The sequence below is a fragment of the Hypanus sabinus genome, chromosome 27, assembly GCF_030144855.1.
Source record: "Hypanus sabinus isolate sHypSab1 chromosome 27, sHypSab1.hap1, whole genome shotgun sequence".
In the NCBI taxonomy this organism is placed as follows: Eukaryota; Metazoa; Chordata; class Chondrichthyes; order Myliobatiformes; family Dasyatidae; genus Hypanus; species Hypanus sabinus.
The window spans coordinates 5110532-5136923 of NC_082732.1; positions in this window are offsets into that span (position 1 = coordinate 5110532).

Here is a 26392-nt window from a genome sequence, read left to right on the forward strand (position 1 = left end):
ACTGCGGTGGCTGGGGCACGTCCACTGGGACAGTGTAGACTGCGGTGGTTGGGGCACGTCCACTGGGACAGTGTAGACTGCGGTGGCTGGGGCACGTCCACTGGGACAGTGTAGACTGCAGTGGCTGGGGCACGTCCACTGGGACAGTGTAGACTGCGGTGGCTGGGGCATGTCCACTGGGACAGTGTAGACTGCGGTGGCTGGGGCACGTCCACTGAGACGGCGTAGACTGCGGTGGCTGGAGCACGTCCACTGAGACAGTGTAGACTGCGGTGGCTGGGGCAAGTCCACTGGGACGGCGTAGACTGCGGTGGTTGGGGCACGTCCACTGGGACGGCGTAGACTGCGGTGGTTGGGGCAAGTCCACTGGGACGGCGTAGACTGCGGTGGTTGGGGCACGTCCACTGGGACGGCGTAGACTGCGGTGGTTGGGGCACGTCCACTGGGACGGCGTAGATTGCGGTGGTTGGGGCACGTCCACTGAGATGGTGTAGACTGCAGTGGTTGGGGCATGTCCACTGAGATGGTGTAGACTGCGGTGGTTGGGGCACGTCCACTGAGACGGCGTAGACTGCGGTGGTTGGGGCACGTCCACTGGGACGGCGTAGACTGCGGTGGTTGGGGCACGTCCACTGAGACAGTGTAGACTGCGGTGGCTGGGGCACGTCCACTGAAACAGTGTAGACTGCGGTGGTTGGGGCACGTCCACTGAGATGGCGTAGACTGCGGTGGCTGGGGCACATCCACTGGGACGGCGTAGACTGTGGTGGCTGGGGCACGTCCACTGAGACGGTGTAGACTGCGGTGGTTGGGGCACGTCCACTGAGACGGCGTAGACTGCGGTGGCTGGGGCACGTCCACTGGGACGGCATAGACTGCGGTGGCTGGGGCACGTCCACGGGGACGGCGTAGACTGCGGTGGCTGGGGCACGTCCACTGAGACGGCGTAGACTGCGGTGGCTGGGGCACGTCCACTGAGACAGTGTAGACTGCGGTGGTTGGGGCACGTCCACTGAGACGGCGTAGACTGCGGTGGCTGGGGCACGTCCACTGAGACGGCGTAGACTGCGGTGGCTGGGGCACGTCCACTGAGATGGCGTAGACTGCGGTGGTTGGGGCACGTCCACTGAGACGGTGTAGACTGCGGTGGTTGGGGCACATCCACTGAGACGGCGTAGACTGCGGTGGTTGGGGCACGTCCACTGAGATGGCGTAGACTGCGGTGGCTGGGGCACGTCCACTGAGACGGCGTAGACTGCGGTGGCTGGGGCACGTCCACTGAGACAGTGTAGACTGCGGTGGTTGGGGCACGTCCAATGAGACGGCGTAGACTGCGGTGGCTGGGGCACGTCCACTGAGATGGCGTAGACTGCGGTGGTTGGGGCACGTCCACTGAGACAGTGTAGACTGCGGTGGCTGGGGCACATCCACTGAGACGGCGTAGACTGCGGTGGTTGGGGCACGTCCAATGGGACGGCGTAGACTGCGGTGGTTGGGGCACGTCCACTGGGACGGCGTAGACTGTGGTGGTTGGGGCACGTCCACTGAGACAGTGTAGACTGTGGTGGCTGGGGCACGTCCACTGAGACAGTGTAGACTGTGGTGGCTGGGGCACGTCCACTGAGACAGTGTAGACTGTGGTGGCTGGGGCACGTCCACTGAGATGGTGTAGACTGCGGTGGTTGGGGCACGTCCACTGAGACAGTGTAGACTGTGGTGGCTGGGGCACGTCCACTGAGACGGTGTAGACTGCGGTGGTTGGGGCACGTCCACTGAGACAGTGTAGACTGTGGTGGCTGGGGCACGTCCACTGAGACAGTGTAGACTGTGGTGGCTGGGGCACGTCCACTGAGACAGTGTAGACTGTGGTGGCTGGGGCACGTCCACTGAGATGGTGTAGACTGCGGTGGTTGGGGCACGTCCACTGAGACAGTGTAGACTGTTGTGGCTGGGGCACGTCCACTGAGACGGTGTAGACTGCGGTGGTTGGGGCACGTCCACTGAGACAGTGTAGACTGTGGTGGTTGGGGCACGTCCACTGGGACGGCGTAGACTGCAGTGGTTGGGGCATGTCCACTGGGACGGCGTAGAGTGTGGTGTCTGGGGCACGTCCACTGAGACAGTGTAGACTGCAGTGGTTGGGGCACGTCCACTGAGACGGCGTAGACTGCGGTGGCTGGGGCACGTCCACTGAGATGGCGTAGACTGCGGTGGCTGGGGCACGTCCACTGGGACGGCATAGACTGCGGTGGCTGGGGCACGTCCACGGGGACGGCGTAGACTGCGGTGGCTGGGGCACGTCCACTGAGACGGCGTAGACTGCGGTGGCTGGGGCACGTCCACTGAGACAGTGTAGACTGCGGTGGTTGGGGCACGTCCACTGAGACGGCGTAGACTGCGGTGGCTGGGGCACGTCCACTGAGACGGCGTAGACTGCGGTGGCTGGGGCACGTCCACTGAGATGGCGTAGACTGCGGTGGTTGGGGCACGTCCACTGAGACGGTGTAGACTGCGGTGGTTGGGGCACATCCACTGAGACGGCGTAGACTGCGGTGGTTGGGGCACGTCCACTGAGATGGCGTAGACTGCGGTGGCTGGGGCACGTCCACTGAGACGGCGTAGACTGCGGTGGCTGGGGCACGTCCACTGAGACAGTGTAGACTGCGGTGGTTGGGGCACGTCCAATGAGACGGCGTAGACTGCGGTGGCTGGGGCACGTCCACTGAGATGGCGTAGACTGCGGTGGTTGGGGCACGTCCACTGAGACAGTGTAGACTGCGGTGGCTGGGGCACATCCACTGAGACGGCGTAGACTGCGGTGGTTGGGGCACGTCCACTGGGACGGCGTAGACTGCGGTGGTTGGGGCACGTCCACTGGGACGGCGTAGACTGTGGTGGTTGGGGCACGTCCACTGAGACAGTGTAGACTGTGGTGGCTGGGGCACGTCCACTGAGACAGTGTAGACTGTGGTGGCTGGGGCACGTCCACTGAGACAGTGTAGACTGTGGTGGCTGGGGCACGTCCACTGAGATGGTGTAGACTGCGGTGGTTGGGGCACGTCCACTGAGACAGTGTAGACTGTGGTGGCTGGGGCACGTCCACTGAGACGGTGTAGACTGCGGTGGTTGGGGCACGTCCACTGAGACAGTGTAGACTGTGGTGGCTGGGGCACGTCCACTGAGACAGTGTAGACTGTGGTGGCTGGGGCACGTCCACTGAGACAGTGTAGACTGTGGTGGCTGGGGCACGTCCACTGAGATGGTGTAGACTGCGGTGGTTGGGGCACGTCCACTGAGACAGTGTAGACTGTGGTGGCTGGGGCACGTCCACTGAGACGGTGTAGACTGCGGTGGTTGGGGCACGTCCACTGAGACAGTGTAGACTGTGGTGGTTGGGGCACGTCCACTGGGACGGCGTAGACTGCAGTGGTTGGGGCATGTCCACTGGGACGGCGTAGAGTGTGGTGTCTGGGGCACGTCCACTGAGACAGTGTAGACTGCAGTGGTTGGGGCACGTCCACTGAGACGGCGTAGACTGCGGTGGCTGGGGCACGTCCACTGAGATGGCGTAGACTGCGGTGGTTGGGGCACGTCCACTGAGACAGTGTAGACTGCGGTGGCTGGGGCACATCCACTGAGACGGCGTAGACTGCGGTGGTTGGGGCACGTCCACTGGGACGGCGTAGACTGCGGTGGTTGGGGCACGTCCACTGAGACGGTGTAGACTGCGGTGGTTGGGGCACGTCCACTGAGACAGTGTAGACTGTGGTGGCTGGGGCACGTCCACTGAGACAGTGTAGACTGTGGTGGCTGGGGCACGTCCACTGAGACAGTGTAGACTGTGGTGGCTGGGGCACGTCCACTGAGATGGTGTAGACTGCGGTGGTTGGGGCACGTCCACTGAGACAGTGTAGACTGTTGTGGCTGGGGCACGTCCACTGAGACGGTGTAGACTGCGGTGGTTGGGGCACGTCCACTGAGACAGTGTAGACTGTGGTGGTTGGGGCACGTCCACTGGGACGGCGTAGACTGCAGTGGTTGGGGCATGTCCACTGGGACGGCGTAGAGTGTGGTGTCTGGGGCACGTCCACTGAGACAGTGTAGACTGCAGTGGTTGGGGCACGTCCACTGAGACGGCGTAGACTGCGGTGGCTGGGGCACGTCCACTGAGATGGCGTAGACTGCGGTGGCTGGGGCACGTCCACTGGGACGGCATAGACTGCGGTGGCTGGGGCACGTCCACGGGGACGGCGTAGACTGCGGTGGCTGGGGCACGTCCACTGAGACGGCGTAGACTGCGGTGGCTGGGGCACGTCCACTGAGACAGCGTAGACTGCGGTGGTTGGGGCACGTCCACTGAGACGGCGTAGACTGCGGTGGCTGGGGCACGTCCACTGAGACGGCGTAGACTGCGGTGGCTGGGGCACGTCCACTGAGATGGCGTAGACTGCGGTGGTTGGGGCACGTCCACTGAGACGGTGTAGACTGCGGTGGTTGGGGCACATCCACTGAGACGGCGTAGACTGCGGTGGTTGGGGCACGTCCACTGAGATGGCGTAGACTGCGGTGGCTGGGGCACGTCCACTGAGACGGCGTAGACTGCGGTGGCTGGGGCACGTCCACTGAGACAGTGTAGACTGCGGTGGTTGGGGCACGTCCAATGAGACGGCGTAGACTGCGGTGGCTGGGGCACGTCCACTGAGATGGCGTAGACTGCGGTGGTTGGGGCACGTCCACTGAGACAGTGTAGACTGCGGTGGCTGGGGCACATCCACTGAGACGGCGTAGACTGCGGTGGTTGGGGCACGTCCACTGGGACGGCGTAGACTGCGGTGGTTGGGGCACGTCCACTGGGACGGCGTAGACTGTGGTGGTTGGGGCACGTCCACTGAGACAGTGTAGACTGTGGTGGCTGGGGCACGTCCACTGAGACAGTGTAGACTGTGGTGGCTGGGGCACGTCCACTGAGACAGTGTAGACTGTGGTGGCTGGGGCACGTCCACTGAGATGGTGTAGACTGCGGTGGTTGGGGCACGTCCACTGAGACAGTGTAGACTGTGGTGGCTGGGGCACGTCCACTGAGACGGTGTAGACTGCGGTGGTTGGGGCACGTCCACTGAGACAGTGTAGACTGTGGTGGCTGGGGCACGTCCACTGAGACAGTGTAGACTGTGGTGGCTGGGGCACGTCCACTGAGACAGTGTAGACTGTGGTGGCTGGGGCACGTCCACTGAGATGGTGTAGACTGCGGTGGTTGGGGCACGTCCACTGAGACAGTGTAGACTGTGGTGGCTGGGGCACGTCCACTGAGACGGTGTAGACTGCGGTGGTTGGGGCACGTCCACTGAGACAGTGTAGACTGTGGTGGTTGGGGCACGTCCACTGGGACGGCGTAGACTGCAGTGGTTGGGGCATGTCCACTGGGACGGCGTAGAGTGTGGTGTCTGGGGCACGTCCACTGAGACAGTGTAGACTGCAGTGGTTGGGGCACGTCCACTGAGACGGCGTAGACTGCGGTGGCTGGGGCACGTCCACTGAGATGGCGTAGACTGCGGTGGTTGGGGCACGTCCACTGAGACAGTGTAGACTGCGGTGGCTGGGGCACATCCACTGAGACGGCGTAGACTGCGGTGGTTGGGGCACGTCCACTGGGACGGCGTAGACTGCGGTGGTTGGGGCACGTCCACTGGGACGGCGTAGACTGTGGTGGTTGGGGCACGTCCACTGAGACAGTGTAGACTGTGGTGGCTGGGGCACGTCCACTGAGACAGTGTAGACTGTGGTGGCTGGGGCACGTCCACTGAGACAGTGTAGACTGTGGTGGCTGGGGCACGTCCACTGAGATGGTGTAGACTGCGGTGGTTGGGGCACGTCCACTGAGACAGTGTAGACTGTGGTGGCTGGGGCACGTCCACTGAGACGGTGTAGACTGCGGTGGTTGGGGCACGTCCACTGAGACAGTGTAGACTGTGGTGGTTGGGGCACGTCCACTGGGACGGCGTAGACTGCAGTGGTTGGGGCATGTCCACTGGGACGGCGTAGAGTGTGGTGGTTGGGGCACGTCCACTGGGACGGCGTAGACTGCGGTGGCTGGGGCACGTCCACTGGGACGGCGTAGACTGCGGTGGTTGGGGCACGTCCACAGGATGGAGGATGGAAGAATACCAAAAGACATCCTATATGGGGAGCTGTCCTCCGGCGATCGACCAACTGGACGGCCCCATCTGCGCTTCAGGGATGTATGCAAGAGAGACCTGAATGACCTGGAGATCAGCGTGGATAGTTGGGAAGAGCTAGCAGATGATCGCGGCAGATTGAGGCAGGAATCCCAGCAAGGTCTCGAACGAGGTGGAGAGAAGCTGAGGCGGATGGCCGAGGAGAGGCGCATACGCAGGAAGCAGAAACGTCAAGAGGTGGACCTACAGGACACTCATCACACTTGTGCTATATGCGGCAAGGACTGTCACTCCCTGCTAGTCCTCTTCAGTCACAATCGACGCTGCAGATCACCGTGATGAGGTTTTTCAAGAGCGCAACTCCATGGTCTCTTGAGACTGACGGATGCCTGTACCTATATCTATACCCCTGTACTTCATGCACTCTATTGAAACAAGCCAGAAGAGAAAAAAATATTGTAGTGTTCAATTTTTCTCTTGGAATTTTCCCTGATTAAGTGCGCTTTATAAATACACAATAATATTGGAGTAGTCAGCTGCTGATTTATTTAGTCTTTAATATACAAGAATTTCCATAAGCAAACAAAAAATATCTCATAAAAAATTCAGAAGCTCTTAGGTAGCCCAGATTTCATATAAAAAAAACATTCCAATTCCTGAAAATGGTTCAGAAGATTAAAAAAAAAATCACTGAATATGCAACTGCATTGCAGAGTGGAGGAGGTTGTCACAATACACATGGACAGAAGCCAGGAAGGCGGAATCCAGTAATTGAATGCTACCTCCAAACTGAGTTTAAATCAATCACTTGGGAAAATGAACTAAAAACCTTCTCAATTTTTCTGCTGAATATAAGAATACCTTCTCCAAAAGCTGCTTGATTTCTGTCAACAAAGACACTGCAGATGTTCCCTGTCTGAGAACTGCTCATAATCGAGTAGGAGCACCTGTTAATATTTTAAAAGTGGAACACACCCAAAGAATGACATTGACAACTCAATTTTCAGTTTACTTCAGAAATTCTGACAGAGAGGGGAATGCGCTTTTTGCTTCATACAATGTGGGATATTTTGAAAATGGCACTTACCGAGGTTTTCTACAAAACCTTACTGAAAAAAAGAATGGATTAGCTGAGGCATGGAGGTAATGCTTTAGAAAAACAAGGGTTAGTTTAGTGAGTAAATTTAAATATAATTTGCAGATGTTTAAGTTTGTACTTTAGTTGTGCATGAGCACTTGCATGATAATAAAAAATCTAGCCAAATGGGAGCATTATTGTTTAAATGATAAACTGGCTTATTATTGTCATATTTACAAAGGTACAGTGACAAGCTGCACAGATCATTTCATCAGATCAGTACAATAACGTAGCACAAGGGAAAGAATATCAGAATGAAGAATATAGATTAACTGTTATAGTGCAGGTAGAAGACAAGGTGCAAGGCCATGATGAGGTAGATCATGAGGTCAAGAGTCCATCTTATTGTAACCATATAATAATCACAGCACGGAAACAGGCCATCTCAGCCCTCCTAGTCCGTGCTGAACTCTTAATCTCACCTAGTCCCACCTACCTGCACTCAGCCCATAACCCTCCACTCCTTTCCTGTCCATATACCTATCCAATTTTACCTTAAATGACACAACTGAACAGGCCTCTACTACTTCTACAGGACGCTCATTCCACACAGCTATCACTCTCTGAGTAAAGAAATACCCCCTCGTGTTTCCCTTAAATTTCTGCCCCCTAACTCTCAAATCATGTCCTCTCGTTTGAATCTCCCCTACTCTCAATGGAAACAGCCTATTCACGTCAACTCTATCTATGTACTTGGAGAATGTCCAAGACTCTTACAACAGATGCTGTCCTTGAGGCCAGTGGTACACGATTTGAAGATTTGTATCTTCTGTTCAACGGGTGGGGTCTTTTGGTATGCTGGCTGCTTCACTGAGGCAGTGAGAAGTGCCGACCGAATCCATGGAGGGGAAGTTGTTTTCAGTGACGTGCTGAGTTGTGTCCACAACTCTCTGCAGTTTCTTCTGGTCATGGGCAGAGCAGTTGCCATATGAATTTTTTATGCATCTGGATAGGATTCTTTCTGTAACACTTCTACTAAAATTGGCGAGAGTCAAAGGGCACCAGCAAAATTCCTTTAGCTTCCTGAGGAATCCGGGACACTGGTAAGCTTTCTTGGCTATGGCTGGACCGGGACAAGTGATGTTCACACCTAGGGACCTGAAGTTCTCATCCTTTTTGTCCTCAACAATACTGATGTAAGCAGGCATGTGTGCAATCCAAACTACACCCACCCCGCAACCACTTTTCACATGCAAACTTTCCTACATAGTTGTTTTATATTGGAACAGGGTCTGAATCTAAATATTTGTCACGCAGAATTGTTAATATCATCTTAACAGTTAAAATCTCCCTGTGACGCACATGACAAGTGTAGACTTGCCAAGACAGAGACAGAAAACAAACAGTAGTCAAGTAATCAGCCAAGTGTTATCACTGCCCTAATTTCATGACGTTTGGCTTATCTTCACACTGGGGCCTGATTTACATTGGTTTGCAGGTCATACGTGCTACCAGACCATGCTTGAGTTTTGAGTGAGAGGGGTCAGGTGGGTTGTGGACGCACAGTGTAATGAATGAATCACTCATCCTTCATGCTCGGCCTGGCCATACCTTCATAACAGGTGGACCAGTCTTTAGGGGATTGATTCAATGGATAGGAGCAGAGCATCCCAGGAACAGGAGCAGGTCAGCCTACCCCTTGAGATATTGCAGTTTACAATTAGATTACTGCTGATACAGATTTTCACTCCAGTCGATTGCCTTAGTTCTATAAAACCTTTGTCAAACAAATATCTATGTGGTTGTGAGTTTTAGTTATAAAATACTCCATGAAGATTGCTGGACTTTTTGCTGAATATCCCTACAAAATAGATGGATCATACAAGAAGTTCACTGAGGTGTTATTCAAGAATGAGGCACAAATGGTCAGCATAATGCTTTACAGTACAGGTGACTTGAGTTCAATTCCCACTGCTGCCTGTAAGGAGTTTGTATGTTCTCCCCGTGACCACGTGGGTTTCCTCCCACAGTCCGAAAGACCAACCAGTTGGTAGGTTAATTGTTCATTGTAAATTGTCCTGTGATTAGGCTGGGATTAAATCGGGGGATTGGTGGGAGGCGTGGTTCAAATTCTGCAATTCTGTATCTCAATAACCTAATAAATAAACTGGGGCTTCATTTACATTACATGATTTTAACTGACATGCAATATCCAAAATAGAAGACAAGATGGGATGCATTCCATGGATCTGTATAAAAGGGATGGAAACAGAGTCAGCCATACTTTGAAGCCATCATTGCCCTATTTATTACAGAGAGTTCCTGCTAAAACTGGGCAAATAATTCTCTTAAAAATGACCTTGATATTTATAAAGAATTTGCCAAAAACTTACACTGAGAAAGCACCAGAAGCCACTAATAGACAGTGAAACAACTTAAAATCAGTGGAAAATACTAGGATGTGCTTAGAGTCATGGCTAACATTATTAACTATGTGATTTAAAATACATTGAAAAAGGTGAAATATAACATTGACTTAATGACATTGAGTCACTTTATAGCTTTGCCTCAGCTTGGAGCCCTAGGTTTACTTGCAGCACAAGGTCCATTCAGAGGGCTGCAGCATCAAGAGTTCCCCATGGCTTGCCCATGTATGCCATCTTGGATTGGTACCAGATGTTTGGAATGTTGCCAATGCTTTGGTAGTTGGTGAACAGCTTTGCTGGTCACTTTTTTCAATATGGTCTGAGGTTCTTCAGGAATCCATTGGCTCCTGCTCATTTTCCTATCTTGGCTGCCTTCAGGACATTGTCCATTCCCTCATTTGTAGAAGCTGGGAAGATCTGTGTGCCCTGGGAAATTCTTGGGAAACTCCCTGTTCTACTGGTTGGAGTCCACACAGCCGGTATGTACAGACTACGTGAGATCCTTGGTGATGTTTATGGGTTCTTTTATTTTTAAGGCTTCTTTTTTATGGGCATGTGCTTTTCTTTCTCTTTGCACACTGGGTGTCTTCTTGATTTATGGGTAGTTTGCGGTTCTTTGTTTTGTGGCTGCCTGTTAGGAGATGAATCTCTAGGTTTTGTAATGTTTACGTACTTCGAAAATAGATGTACTTTGAACTTTTAAAAATGATTATGAAGTTGAAAGATTGCCTCGTTTCTGAGTTATGGACCTCTCAGCCCAGTCACATGCCACACCTCGAGGTAGCTTTGCTCACCTGATATAGACTGTATTATTGCACCTCAGAGAACAAAGAAATGGTGACTAAAGATGGCTCCTAGTTGTAGTGGAAGAAAGTCGCTGTTGATGATCAGTAATAATTGATTTCACACGCACACAATTCACTGAATGCACAGCAGAAAGCATACGGATACTACAACCATTCTCTGATTAATTTTTGACTGAAATTTGTCAGTGATTACTCAGCAGAGACAATGGGGAGACCTGATAGAAGTTTATAAGATCATGAGAGATCAATAGACACCTGGTAACATTCTCTCAGGATGAAATGTCTAATACTGGAAGCCATGCATTTAAGCAAGTTCAAAGGGAGTTGTGCGGGGCAATTTTTTAAACACAATTTGTGGTATGTGCTTGGAATGTGCTGCCAGGGATGGTGCTGAAAGCAAATATAATGGAGGCATTTAAGAGGCACTTGAATGTGCAGGGAATGGAAGGCGTAGACATTGTTTAAGCAGGAGGGATGAGTTTGGCATAACATTGTGGACTGAAGGGCCTGTTCTTGTGCTGTACTGTTCCATGTCTGTGCTAACATTGACAATAGCAGAGCTAACTTCAACTTTTCTCATCTGGATAGGCAGGTAGTGAAAAACTAATAGGTTTTGGTCACTGTTATATCTCAAACATTTCCAAATTTAACATACAGGAGAAAATCTGCAGATGCTGGAAATCCAAGCAACGCACACAAAATGCTGTAGGAACTCAGCAGGTCAGGCAGCATCTGTGGAAAAGAGTGAATAGTCGACGTTAAGGGGTGAGACCCTTCAACAGGACGGAAGAGACTTGGCCTGAATCGTCGACTGCACTTTTTTCCATAGATGCTGTCTGACCTGCTCAGCTCCTCCAGCATTTTGTGTGTGCTGTCCAGATTTTACATGTACTGTAGTGTTTTTTTGAAATGATGAAGTGACTGTCTGAAACACCACATCCAACACAGACAATGAAACTGATGCCCTCGTAGTTCTTTTAGAATGTAGTGACATACAACCCCACATCCACTGGTCCATTGTTTGGAGCAATACACGTAAAACACTGAAGGAACTCGGCAGGTCAGGCAGCATCAATGGAGGAAAGTAAACAGTCAACATTTTGTGTGACTCTTCATCCTGAATAAAGATCTCGTCGGAAATGTCATCCATCTATTTGCCTCCATCCTGACATGTCAGCTCACGGCCTCCTCTACTGCCACAATGAGGCCACACTCAGGTTGGAGGAACAACACCTTATATTCTGAGTAGCCTCCAACTTGATGGCATGAACATCGATTTCTCGAAGTTCTGGTAATTGCCTCCCCTCCCCTTCACCATTTTCCATCCTCATTTCCCTCTCTCACCTTTACTCCTTACATGCCTATCACTTCCCTCTGGTGCTCCTTCCCCTTTCTTCCATGGTCTTCTACCCTCTCCTGTCAGATTCCCCTTTCTGCAACCCTTTACTTCACCTCTTCCCCCTTCCCAGTTTCACCTATCAGCTGCCACCTTGTACTTCTTCCTCCCCTCCCCCCACCTTCTTAATTTGACTTCTCATCTTTTTTTCCAGTCCTGATGAAGGGTTTCGGCCTGAACCATCGCTGTTTACTCTATTCCATAGGTGCTGCCTGACCTGCTGAGTTCCTCCAGCATTTTGTGTGCGTTGCTCTGGATTTCCAGCATCTGCAGAATTTCTTGTTTCTATTTTTTTTCACCTTGCTCCATGACTTCATTTTAACCTTTGCTCAAAAACAACAAATTGGAAGAGTGCTGGAGGTTGCCTGCCAGCTGGTTCTGTGTAGGCAGGCAATTTAGATGCAGGCTCCTCATTTTACTGCAGTGTGCTCCCTCAGTCAGAAAGGGACATCAGTGAATGGGGAGCAATGGAGCTTGGTGTGGGTGTGCACAAAATCATTTTATTTATTTTATACTACCCACCCAACAAGTCAAAGAAAAATTCATCAAAGCAGTTGTTATAAGGAAACAGATGTGGGAGTTGTTTTAGTGATTTGACAGCTCCTCGGATAAGTTGTGCTTAGAGTCATGGCTAACATTATTAACTATGTGATTCAAAACATAAGATTAATAAAACAAAATAAACAGTTCCTCAAAAAATACAGAAAAGTTTGAGTACGTTACCATTTTCCTCTTTGTATCTGGACAGCCGTTGAAGTGTCACCGATGGCAGCCATTTTCCTCTTTGTATCTGGACAGCCGTTGAAGTGTCGCCGATGGCAGCCATTTGCAGGAGAACTGGAGAGCCAGAGCTTGGTTTCATCTTCTGGGGAAGGGAGTACGAAAAAATAAAACCTCAAACACTTGGCTCAAATCCCCACATCACAAAAAGGAACTGAATGATGTGAGTGTTTGTTTCTTCATCAAAGGGTATGAAGAATCTCTTTCCCAAGACATCTCATTCACCGTTGAGGATAAGATACTTGGATGTTGCACAGGCTTAGATTTATTAGAGTGTCGAGTTCTCATGTTCATTAAGCTTCATGGTAAAGTGAGTCCCAATAGCAAGGAATTGAATCAAACTTCTGTTAAATTTCCAAATTCTCCATTGTTCAAACAATTGACTTGACAGACAACATCATGTACACTTGAGTATAATATCATATTTAAGAACATAAGAAATAAGAGCAGGAGTAGGCCATCTGGCCCGTCAAGCCTGCTTCGCCATTTAATAAGATCATGGCTAATCTGGCCATGGACTCATCTCCAACTACCTGCCTTTTCCCCAAAACCTTTAATTCCCCTACTATGCAAAAATCTATCCAACCTTGTCTTAAATATATTTACTAAGGCACGCTTCTACTGCTTCATTGGGCAGAAAATTCCATAGGTTCACCACTCTCTGGGAAAGCAGTTCCTCCTCATCTCCGTCTTCAATTTATGCCCCTGAATCTTGAAGCTATGTCCCCTAGTTCTAGTGAAAACAAATTCCATCAGCTGGCTTTGTCAGTCTTTGAAATGATCTATAATCAAGGAATTCAAGTGTGAGAGAGCAGGTTGTGGAAAAATAATTGAAGAGAAGGAAAAGAGATCAAACTAATGATGCCCAAGGTGCATCTCTGGCACCTCTCTTCCCTTTCTCCATCTCTCAGTCTCCATCAAATTGTCAGCTGACATCTTTTGTAAACCTAATGATTCCCAGGGATATCTTGATTAGACCTCGTTCCACTATAGCTCCTGTAAAAATGCTATTCCCTTTGCTCTGTTCCTTCGTGCCTGCCACATCTGTTGCCAGGACACAGCTTTCCATTCCAGGCCATCAGTAATGTCCTCCTTCATCAAAGAACGAGCTTTCCCTCCCTCCATTATTGGTGCTGCTCTCACCGGGATCTTTGTCATTTCCCGAACATCCGCACTCACCCCATCTTCCTGCAACCTTAAAAGAAATAAGAGTTCCTGTTGTCCTTACTTACCATTGCATCCAACATGTCTTCCTCTACAACTTATGGCAACTCCAAAGGGATCCCACCACTGAACATATCTTTATATCCCTACTCCTCTCCACTTTCTGCAGGGATTGCTCCCCCCTTGACTCCTTTGTCTGTACGTCCCTTCCCTCTAACCTCCCTCCTGGCACTTATCCCTGCAGGCAGTCTAAATACTGCAACCACCCATACACCTCCTCCCTCATCTCTCTTCAAAGCCCCGAACAGTCTTTCCAGCTGAGGCAACACTTCACCTGCGACCTGCTGGTGTTGTCTATTGTGTCTGGTGCTCCCGAAGCGGCCCCCTCTACATTGGTGACACCCATCGTTAACTGAGGAACCCATTAGTCGAGCACCTCCTCGCCATCAGTCACAAGCGGAACTTCCCAGTAGCCAGACATTTTAATTCCCATTCCCATTCCCATTCCAACATGTCGGTTCAAGATGAGGACCCCCTCAGGGTAGAGGGGCAACACCATTAAATTGTGTCTGGGTAGCCTTCAACCTGATGACATAAATGTCAATTTCTCCTTCCAGCAAAAAAAATCCCCCCAACCACTCCCCTCTTACTCTATTCCCCACTCTGAGCTTTTACCACTTCTCACCTCCCTATCATTTCTCTTTCTGTTATGGCCAACTCTCTTCTCCTATCAGATTCCTTCTTCTCCAGCCCTTGACCTTTCCCCAACACCTGGCTTCACCCATCAACTTCCAGCTAGTCTCCTTACCCTCGCCCCACCATTTTATTCTGAGCCCTTCTATACCCTTCCTTCTCAGTCCTGAAGAAAGGTCTCAGCCTAAAATGTCGACGGTTTATTCGTTTCCATAGATGCTGCCTGACCTGTTGAGTTCCTCTAGCATTTTGTGTGTTGTTTTGGGTTTTCAGCATCTGCAGACTGTTACATGTTTATAAGAGACTCCTACACAGGTACATGGGTTAAAGAAAAATTGAAGGTTATGCAGCAAGGAGGAGTTAGATTGACCGTACAGTGGTTCCTATAGATCAGCAGAACATGGTGGACTGAAGTGTGCTCTGCAAGTTGCTGGAGAGGCAATGGGACTAATAGTTTGTTTTCTATACTGCTACAGTTCATCTCTAATACGTGTGATATCCAGGAAAATCTGACACCATCTCCCTGTATTTACTTTAGACGTTAATTCAGATGTTCATACTGGTTGGTTACTCAATCTCAAGTTGACCTAAAGGCTGATTGGATGTATTCAAAACTTTATGTGGAATGAAGAAATAGATAAAACACTGTATAGTGTAGGGGACGCCTTATGCTCCAAAACAGAGCTTGTAAATGCCACATAGACAGAAATTTATGTGTAATACGCGTGGAAAATCTTGTCAAGGAAATGCCAAATAAATAAGAGCAAAGTAAACAAGTAATACCAGTTCTGAAAACTTGAATAGTGAAGATGTAAACATCAGAATGCTCTTCATTGACTACATCTCAACATTTTACAATATCATCCTCTCAAAACTAATCAATAAGTTCCAAGACCTAGGCCTTGATACCTCCTTGATCATCAACCTTTTCACTTGTAAATCCCAGTGAGTACAATTGGCAACTACATCTCCTCCAAAATCACCATCAGCACAGGTGTGTCTAGCCCCCCTGCTCTAGCCACATCATATTTATGACTATGAGGCTGAGTACAGCTCCAATGCCTTATTTAAGTTTGCTGTTGGCCAAATTAAAGGGTGTAACAAATTGGCAAATAGGAGGGAGATTGAAAATCGTGTTGAATGGTGCCACAACGACAACCTCTAATTCAATGTCAGTAAAACCGAAGAGTCACTTATTGACTACAGGAAGAAGGAATCGGGGCTCCATGAGTCAGTGCTTGTTAAGGGGTCGGAGGTGGAGTCAGTCAGGAATTTAAGATTTTTGGTTGTTAACCAGCACATAAGTTCCATTTTGAAGAGAGCATGTCAGTGCCTCTTCTTTCTTAGAAGTTTGTGCAGATTCCATGCGCCATCTAAAACTTCGACAGACTTCTATAGATGCACAACAGAGACTATTCTGACTGGTTGCAATATGGTCTGGCATGTAAACGCCAGTGCCTAAGAGCAGAATAGCCTACAAAAAGTAGATACAGCCCAGTTGATCAGAGTAAAAGCCCTCCCCACCATTGAACACATATACAAAGAGTACTGCCACAGGACAGCACCACCCATCAAGGACACTTCATCCTGGCCATGGTCTCCTCTTTCTGCCACCAATGGGAAGCAGGTACAGGATCCTTAGATCCTATAGTGCCAGGTTCAGGAACAGTTATCAACCATCAGGCTGCTGAGCCAGTGTGGACACCTTTACTCCACAACACTGAACACAACCTATGGACTCACTTTCAAAGACTCTGCAACTCGCGTTCTTGGGAATATTCATTCATTCATTTGTTTTTGGTTTTTGCACATTTCGTCTTCTTTCACACGTTGGTTGCTGCTCAGTCTTTGTGTGTAGGTTTTCACTAATTCCATTCTATTTCTTTGTCCTGCTATGAATGTCTACAAGAAAATTAATCTTAGGGCAGTATTTGATGACATATAAATTTACTTTGAAGATCGAACTTTGAACATGAGGTTGGCTACAATTGGTATATAGAATCATACTATCATATAACAGGGAAACAGGTCACTTGAACCAACACTGACCAGCAGATACTCTTCTGTTTTAGTTCCCCTGCCTTGCTCTTGCCTAAGTGAATAAAGTGCTCATCCAGATACTTCTCAACTGCTGTCAGTGACCCATCTCAGGCAGTGCATTCCAGGTACTCACTTCTATCTGGGTGAAGGTCCCCCTCAGATCATCCCCCCTGACCATCAAGCTCTATCCACTTCAAGTATTAGGAAAAGATTCCTGCAAACTACCTGTACTCCTGTCTATTTTATATACCTAAACTATGTGTCCTTTTAACCTCCTCTGCTCCAAGGACTAACTTCTCCTCATACCTACGCTGCTCCAGCCCAGGTGATATCGTCCTCTGCCCCCCTTCCAGGTGTTATCACATCCTTCCTATACCTTGGTGAAGAGAACCATACACAGTATCCCGCTGGGCTTTGTCCTGGATTTGAGGTATAATCTCAGTTTCTGTGTTTAGTTTCCTGACTAATGAAGGCCAGCAACACAGATGCACATTATCTCTGTGTTGCAGTCTTCAAGGATCTGTAGACTTGAGCTCCAGTTGCTCTGTTCTACATTTCTCTCTGAGACCCTACCATTCAGTGCAAGTTCTTCCCTCATTGTACTCCCAAAATGCATTCCCTCACAGTAGTACACCACTTTGGATACTGTTGGGGGTCCCTCCTGGCACTGAGTCTGGTGCTGAGGCTCAGAATGGAAGAGGGAAGAAGAGGACTGCAGCAGCGAGGAATGGTGAGACTCCATAGTTAGAGGTGTGGACATGAGATTCTATGCATGTAATAGACACACCCAGATGTTGTGTTGCCTTCCAGGTGCCAGGGTCGGGCACCTCTCAGATCAAGTCCACACCATTCTACAGGGGAAGGGTGAGCAGCAGAAGTCTTGGTATAAATAGACACCAACAAAATATGTAGGAAAAGGGAGGAGGTCCTGAAGAGAGAATTTAGAGAAAGCTGAAAGCTGAAAAGAGGACCTGCAGGGTAGCAATCTGTCAATTTCTGCCTGTGTCACATGCCTTTGAGGGTAAGAATAGGATGATTTGGCAGATGAATGCATGGCTGAGGAACTGGTGCAGGGGCAGGGTTTCAGATTCCTGGATCACTGGATCTCTTCTAAGAAAGGTATGACCTGCATAAAAGAGACAGGTTACACCTGAACCCGAGGGAGACCAATATCCTTATGGACAGCTTTGATAGAATTAATGGGGAGGGTTTAAACTAATTTGGAAGGGAGATGGGAAATGGAGTGATTGGGAACTGAGTAAGGAAGTTGGTTTACATGCAGTGGCAGTGTGTAGTGAGACTCTAAGGAACAACTGACAGATGATAGGGCAAAATTGCTGTCATGGAATGAGTTGCAGTGTTACAGGGGCAAAATCACAAGGGGTGATGACTACAGAACTGAAGTTGTTTTATTTGAATGCACAAATGATCTTGTAGTGCAGTTAGGAATTGGCAGGTATGACATTGTGGACATTCCTGAATCAACTGGAACTTCCCAACATAATCCCACAAAATGATTTTAACACAAGAACAATAAACAGTGGTGGTCTTTAGAAATTCAGGGGCGGGCTGTCAACCACCGCCCCCCCCCCAGAGCATCACATTGCCCCCAAAGGATCAGCCGTCCTCGGCAACCCCAGAGTCCCGGTGGGTGTTGATACTGCCGTGTGTTTGTGTGAGGCCAGAGGCAGGGCACCAGGAGAGTCACATCCTTCCCAGCCTCACTGCGTTAGTGGTGGCCAAGGGCTTTCGCAGTACTAGCTGGTCCCGGTGCAGCACGACTGCCTTGCACTGCTCAGGCAACCGCACCCGATATACCGCATCGGAGATACAGTCGAGCGCCTCTCCAGGCCCCTTCCAGTGGCTTCCAATCCTGGGGGATAGTCCCTTCTTCTGGGAGGGGCAGCAGACCCACACTGGGCCCCCCCCATGTACTGCTGCATTGGCACCCTAGACTGACAGCCTGGCCCCTTCTGGGACCTGCAAGCTTGGCAGTAGTACAGGAACAGCTCCATGTCCTGCCTGTACCCAGGCCAGTGGAAGCGTTCTCGCAGCCTGCCCGACGCCTTTGCAACTCCGAGATGACCGGTCCCACCAGACCGTGCACCGCGGCGTGGAGTCCCCGGAGGAACAGCAGCCACAGAAGATGTTTCTGACCGTTGGGACAACTGCCACCACCATACCAGAAACCGGTCATGCTTCTCCAGCGTTCCCCAGCGGGAGTACAGGGCTTTGGTCCCTGGGTCCAGGGCGGGGACCTCTGCCCACTCCGGCCTTCGTCCCACACTCAGCCATTCTCTCACCCGGGCCAACACGGGATCGCTCCCTGCTTGCCGCGCAGCAGCTGGTCCACGGTGGGCAGGTCAGCGCTGGCTGTCATCTGGAGGGCCATCACCGTCGCTTGCCTGTGGTTCAGCTGTGTTGCACTGGGCCGCTGCAGGGTGTGCTGCCCTGTTTCGGGCCGCGGTGAAACCAGCGGTGGGTTCTTCTCCCTGGAGCTGCCTGGCTGGAGAGTGTTGCCCCCGGCACATCCACACCGGCCCCCAGAGGGACAGCAGGTCCAGCCCATTGAGGCAGGACTCCCGGATGACAGCCGGGATACTCGTGCTCTACTGTACTTTTCCCCACTGAGAAGCGCGGCCTCCTCCTCTCCCGCATCACCGCACAGTCGCTGGTGACCGTAGACAACTGGACAGCCGGTGTTGTCTACCCAGACGGCGATGGCTGGTCTGTGGTGGGGAGAAAACCGGGATGGAGGACAGTGATAGTTAACCCTGTGTCTGCCAATGCTCGGCATCTGATGTCCTCCACCATGCAGTCCATGGACAAGCCTTGTTCTTACCCCAAACGGCCCACCCAAAGGGTTGACAACGGAGGGGTTCTGCTGGAGGACTCGGGCGGAACTGCCCGCTTGGCATTTCCCGGTGGCTGCGCTGAGCTGTGGGGTGGTGCCGGTGCAGGGCAGTCCCGGGGCAAATGACCTGCCTCACTGCATCGGTAGCAGGGATCGTCTGGTGGCCCGTGGCAGGGTCGGTGCAGCGCTGGTTGGGCCTGTCTCATGGGTTCTTCCTCGTCAGTTTCCTCACTGTCGGTGACACAAGTGGGCTCATTGCGTGTGGGCTGATGCTGGAACACCTTGGGGGGCTAAAATTACTTCTGCCCTCTTCACCCCGTCTGGTGCCTCGTCCAGCAACATCGGCGATGTCAGGCGAACAATCTGCCTAACCATTCCCAGCAATTTATCCACGTTTACTGACTGCCCAAGGTACTGTACTAAGTACCTTCTTTTTATGTATGGAGACTTGTACTGGAGTTACACATACCTCATCACTGAATTCCCAATTATCATTGCACCCCAAAAGCTCCACTGGTACTGCTTGATCTCCTGCCTGGCCCAAGATCTGACCACTCCTTGTGTTTTCCCTTTCTCGTCCTTCCCTTGCCATTTTCATTACAGTCTTTGATTTGCTTCTCCAACTGCTTTCCTGTTCCTGATATAGAACATTAATTTAGGATATAAATCATACTTCTGCCTAAATGCAGAGATTGCTATTGTTGTCCTGTAATGGGCCTTCGTTTTTCCAGGGCTCTTCTCCTGATATACTCCAAAACACCTTTTTATTTACCTTAATTCTGTCTGTCAACTATTTATCTTTGCCTTCATAATTTCCTTTTTAATTACTTCCTTATACTTTGTCTGATCTTGACATTCTTCCACTATTGTTTGTTCCTTTTTTTAACTTTGTTCAACCATATATATCGCTTGATATCCAGGGTTCCCGAAACTTGTTATGTTACAAATCAGCAACAATGAATATATGATTTGAGACAGGTTTTTTTTATAACAAATAAAACATTTATTAAACACTGTAAAAAACCCAAAAGTAAACAAACAACTAACTTAACCGGAAGTCAGCTGCAATACGGCAGCTCAAACAGTTCTTAAAGCGAAAATGCGAAAACAGTTCTTAAAGCAAAAATGCGAAAACAGTTCTTAAAGTGAAATTGCAAAAACAGTTCTTAGAAGTAGTAATGCGAAAGTCCAAAATGGTTTACAGTCAGTCAAAGGAGAGGCTTTCCTCGAGAGAATAAATTCTCTTTCGTGGTGCCACTGTTGATCCCAGTTGAAGTATGTTATTTCCCAGAGGATTTACGATCAAAGGAAAATAAAACGGCTAAAGGAACTGACCTTTCTTTGAGGAAACTTTGGATCCAACTCTTTCTGTTCTCTTTTGCCAAAGCAAGAGTTAACATGGACTGAGGTTACTAATTCCTCGTGCGAAGATTAAACAAAGGTCGAATCTGTTTCACCGTCGACATTAACTTTCCCAATCCTTCGGGATTTCCAAACTCCTTTAAAATCTTCACTCTCCACAGACTGGACTGGCAGTATTATAGCGGAACTGCCGGCAATAACCCTTGAGACTTAAGGCAGAAAATAAAACTCCACTTTAAAATAAAACTGCGTCATGCATCAAAATACACAGCAACGCAGAGTCACTAGTGAAATCAACCACCAACTGTCCACCTCGCAGGGTGGGGTTCTCCTTTTATACCCGGTTAAAAAAAACTATCACATGACCTCTCGCTGGTGGGAAAATGGTGTCACTCCCCCATCACAAGACCATTACCTCACGTCCAGCATAGCCTCAATTACATCACGGTCATGTGACAGGTACAATATACCCATGGATACGTAACAGTTACCCCTGGCCTCTTGTTGGCCCTGACATCTGACTGCTTCCCACTCTACAGACGTAGACTGATTGCAAATAGATGCCACTCGAATGCATACAGTGTGGTCACAATCTCCAAGATGTTCCCTGCTGACAATCCTTCCACTTGACTGACTACGTTCCCCAAGGTAAGATCCAGTAGTGTTCCTTTGCTTGTTGCTCTACCTACACACTATGTCAGAAAGCTATTCTGAAGCCACATCTAAAATTCTGCCCTCTCTAGTCCTTCATTGCTAAGTCAATCCCAGTTAACCCTTGGAGCACGATCACCTATGTTTTATTGCATCTCCCTGACACATGCCTGGGCATTAGCTTTTCTCCTCCTGTAGTACCCCATCAGCAAAGTGGTGACACTCTTACTGTTTCTAATCCCTACTGGTGGCTCTAATTGAGTAGCTTCTAGGGCATTGTCCCTCAATACTGAAGAAATGCCACCTGTGACGAACAATAATACCTCCTCATCATCTTTTGCTCTCCGCCTGTCTCACAATAAAACTCTATCCCAAGAGATACTGAGTTTCTAATCCTGCCTGTTCTTCAATAATGTCTTAGTCATGGCAACAAACTTTGCAGACATTATGTTAATTAAATCTTTGAATTTATCTGCTTTACTAGTTATTCTCCTTGCCTTAAAATAGATTAAATTAAGCTTTGAATTCCCGTGATGTTCATTTACTCACTAGTTCTGCCAAATGGCCTTACAAACTAGTTTTCCTCCATGTGATTGCACCTTCCCATCTGAACACCTGCTCCTGAATTCCTTCTTCTGCCAACTCAGCTTAAAACTTTCCCCACAGGCGTGCTGGGAGGCAGCAGCACTACTAGCTGTACCCAGTGGTGTGAATGAAGATAACTTGGGTGTTTCACAGAATCTTAGTTAACCCCTCCTATACCAGATCCAGTGATTCCGTTTGATAGGTTTGCTATACTCCATCAGGATAGATCTATAGAGTCTCTCAAAAGCAGAGGTGAAGGTGTATGCCTCATGATCAACTCCTCTTGGTGCACAAATGTATCAGTGCTATCCCAATTCTGCTCATCAGACCTGGAATATCTTGCAGTTAAGTGCCATCCATTTTACCTACCAAGGGACATTTCCGGGATCACTTTGGTAGTGGTATATATTACACCTCAGGCCAATGTCAATCGGACTTTAGATGATCTGAGCAATGGGATCAACATACATGAAACAGCACAGCCTCAGTCTTCACCCTCATTTTGGGCGATTTTAACCAGATCAGTCTGAAAAAAATTACTGAACAATTACCATCAATGGATCACTTGCAATACCAGAAGAAGCAACACACTGGACCATTGCTACACCACCATCAAGTATGCCAACTGTGCTAGTCCACACCCTCACTTCAGGAAGTCTGATCACCTGGCTGTACCTCTACTCCCTGAGTACAGGCAGAGAGTGAAGACTGCAGCACCAGTAGTGAGGACCAGGAAGGTTTGGACAAGGGAAGCACGGGAGCACCTACAGGACTGCTTTGAATCAGTGGACCGGACGGTCATCAGGAATTCATCTTTGACCCCGGATGAGTATGCTGCAATTATTACCAACTTCATTAAAACCTGTGCGGATGAGTGTGTGTCTACAAAATCTTACTGTACATTCTGGTACGTCGTCTGCTGAAGGCTAGATCTGTGGCATTCAAGTCTGGCAACCCAGGTCTGTACCAGAAAACCAGGTATGACTTGTGGAGGGCTACTTCAAAGGCAAGGAGACAATTTTGAATGAGGTTGGGGGCAACATCAGATGCACGACAACATGGGCAGGATTTGCAAGACATTACTTCCTACAAAGCAAAACCCAATAGTATGAATGGCAGCAATGCTTCACCACAGGAGGAACTCAATGCCTTCTATGCCCACTTTGAAAGGGAGAACACAATTACAGCTGTGAAGATCCCTGATGACCCTGTGATCTCTGTCTCAGAGGCCGATGTTAGGCTGCCTTTAAAGAGGGTGAAACCTTGCAAGGCGGAGGCTCTGATGGAGTACCTGGTAAGGCTCTGAAAACCTGTGCCAACCAACTGGTGGGAGTATTCAAGGACAGTTTCAACCTCTCACTGCCACGGGCAGAAATTCCCACTTCATTCAAAAAGGCAAATGTTATACCAGTCCTAGGAAGAATAATGTGAGCTGCCTTAATGATGACCATCCAGTAGCACTCACATCACAGTGATGAAATGCTTTGAGACCCAGTAGGACTTACATCACAGTGATGAAATGCTTTGAGAGGTTGCTCATGACTAGACTGAACTCCGGCCTCAGCAAGGACCTGGACCCATTGCAATTTGCCTGTTGCCACAATTGATCAATGGCAGACGCAATCTCAATGACTCTTCACGTGGCCTTAGGCCACCTAGACAATACAAACACCTATGTCAGGATACTGTTCTTTGCCTATAGCTCAGCATTTATCACCATCATTCCCACGATCCTGATTGAAAAGTTACAGAACCCAGGCCTCTATATGTCCTTCTGCAATTAGACTCTCAACTTCCTAACTGAAAGACCATAATCTGTGCGGATTGGTGATAATATCTCCTTGCTGAAGATCACCACTAGTGCACCTCGGGGGTGTGTGCTTAGCCCACTGCTGTACTCTCTCTTTACCCATGACTGTGTGGCTAGCCACAGCTCAAATACCATCTATAAATTTGCTGACGATACAACTATTGTTGATAGAATCTCAGATGGAGATGAAAGGGCATACAGAAGTGACTAGTGTAGTGGTGTTGCAGTAACAACCTTGGACTCAACATCAGTAAGACAAAAGAGTTGATTGTAAATTTCAGGAAGGGCAAGACAAAGGAATCCTCATACAGGGATCAGAACAGGACTGAGCAGTTTCAAGTTCCTGGGTGTCAAAATTTCTGAGGACCTAATCTGGTCCTAACATATTGATGCAGCTATAAAGAAGGCAAACCATTATTATATTTCATTAGGAGTTTGAAGAGATTTTGTATATCAACAATAACAATAAAAAATTTCTGTAGATATACCGTGGAGAGCATTCTGAGAGGCTGCATCACTGTCTGGTATGGGGGCAGGGGTGGGGGGGGGGCTACTGCACAGAACCAAAAGAAGCAGCAGAGGTTCGTAAATTTAGTCAGCTCCATCTTGGGTACTAGTCTACAAAGTGTCCAGGAAATCTTCAAGGAGCAGTGTCTCAGAAAGGCAGTATTCATTATTAAGGACCCCCAACACCCAGGGCATGCCCTTTTCTCATTGTTACCATCAGGAAGGAGGTACAGAAGCCTGAAGGCACACACTCAGTGATTCAGGAACAGCTTCTTCCTCACTGCTATATGATTCCTAAATGGACATTGAATCCTTGTATACTACCTCACTTTAAAAATATGTATTAATTCTATTTTTGCATGATTTTTAATCTATTCAATATACATATACTGTAATTGATTTATTTATTATTTTTATTTTCATCTTGTTTTTTTCTTCTATATTATGTATTGCATTGAATTACTGCTGCTAAGTTAACAAATTTCACAACACATGTCGATGATAATAAATCCGATTCTGATGATTAAGGCCTGAAGATGGTGTCAAATAAAGAAGGAAATTGCATGAACAAATGTTGGTTACGTTGAATGGCAGGTAGTTAAAGATCCAGGGAATGATGTCAACTCATCTTGTGATGTGATTCTCAATGGAAGGGAGGAGTAGACGGGTGCAGTCAACAGGAGTGTAGGGAGCAAGGGAAATGAATTTAGCTACAGAACCTATGAGAAATGTTTAGCATCACAGAATCATAGAAAAGTATAGCACAAAAACAGGCCTTTAGCCCATCTAGACTGTGCAGAACTATTTAAGAGGCCAATGCCCATTGACCTGCACAGGGACCATTACCCTCCATACCCCTACCATCCATGTACCTATCCAGTTAAATGTTGAAATCAAGCTTACATACATCACTTGTGCTGGCAGCTCATTCCACACTCTCATGACTCTCTGAATGAAGATGTTTCCCCTCATGTTCCCCTTAAGCTTTTCACCTTTCACCTTAACCCATTATCTTTGGTTATGGGCACACTCAACGTCAGTGGAGAAAGCCTGCTTGCCTTTCCACTTTTTATACTCATTTTAATTTTGTATACTTCTATCAAATCTCCTCTCAATCTTCTACATTCCAAGGAATAAAGTCCTAACCTATTCAATATTTCCTTATAACTGCAGACCAGGCAACATCGTTGTAAATTTCCTTTCTACTCTTTCAGGCTTATTTACATCTTTCCTGTAGCTGGTGACCAAAACTGCCCACAAAACTCCAAATTACACCTCATCAATGTCCTACATAACTGCAACATACCATCTATAGTACTCAGTACTTTGATTTATGAAGGCCAATGAGCCAAAAGCTTTCTTTATGGCCCCATCTACCCATGACACCACTTTCAACGAATTACGGATCTGTATTCCCAGATCCCTTTGTTCTACCACACTCAGTGCCCTAGCGTTCACTGTGTAAGACTCCCCCTTGTTGGTCCTAATGAAGTGTAAAACTGTGCACTTGTCTAGAACCATTGAACATTACATCACAGAAACAGGCCTTTTGGCCCTTCTTGGCCGTGCTGAACTACTTTTCTTCTTAGTCCCACTGACCTGCAGCTGGGCCATATCCCTCCAAACCCCTCTCATCCATATACCTGACCAAGTTTTTCTTAAATGTCAAAAGTGAGCTCACATTCACCACTTCACCTGGCAGCTCATTCCACGCTCCCACCACTCTCTGCGTGAAGAAGCCCCCCCTAATGTTCCCTTTAAACTTTTCTCCCTTCACCCTTAAACCATGGCCTCTGTTTTTTTTCTCCCCCGACCTCAGTGGAAAAAGCCTGCTTGCATTCACTCTATCTATACCCATCATAATTTTATACACCTCTATCAAATCACCCCTCATTCTCCTACGCTCCAGGGAATAAAGTCCTAACCTATTCAACCTTTCTCTGTAACTCAGTTTCTCAAGTTCCGGCAACATCCTTGCACACCTTCTACATTCAATTCCATCTGCCATTTTTGAACTCATTTTTCCAGCTGGTCCAGATCCTGCTGTAAGCAATGATAGTCTTT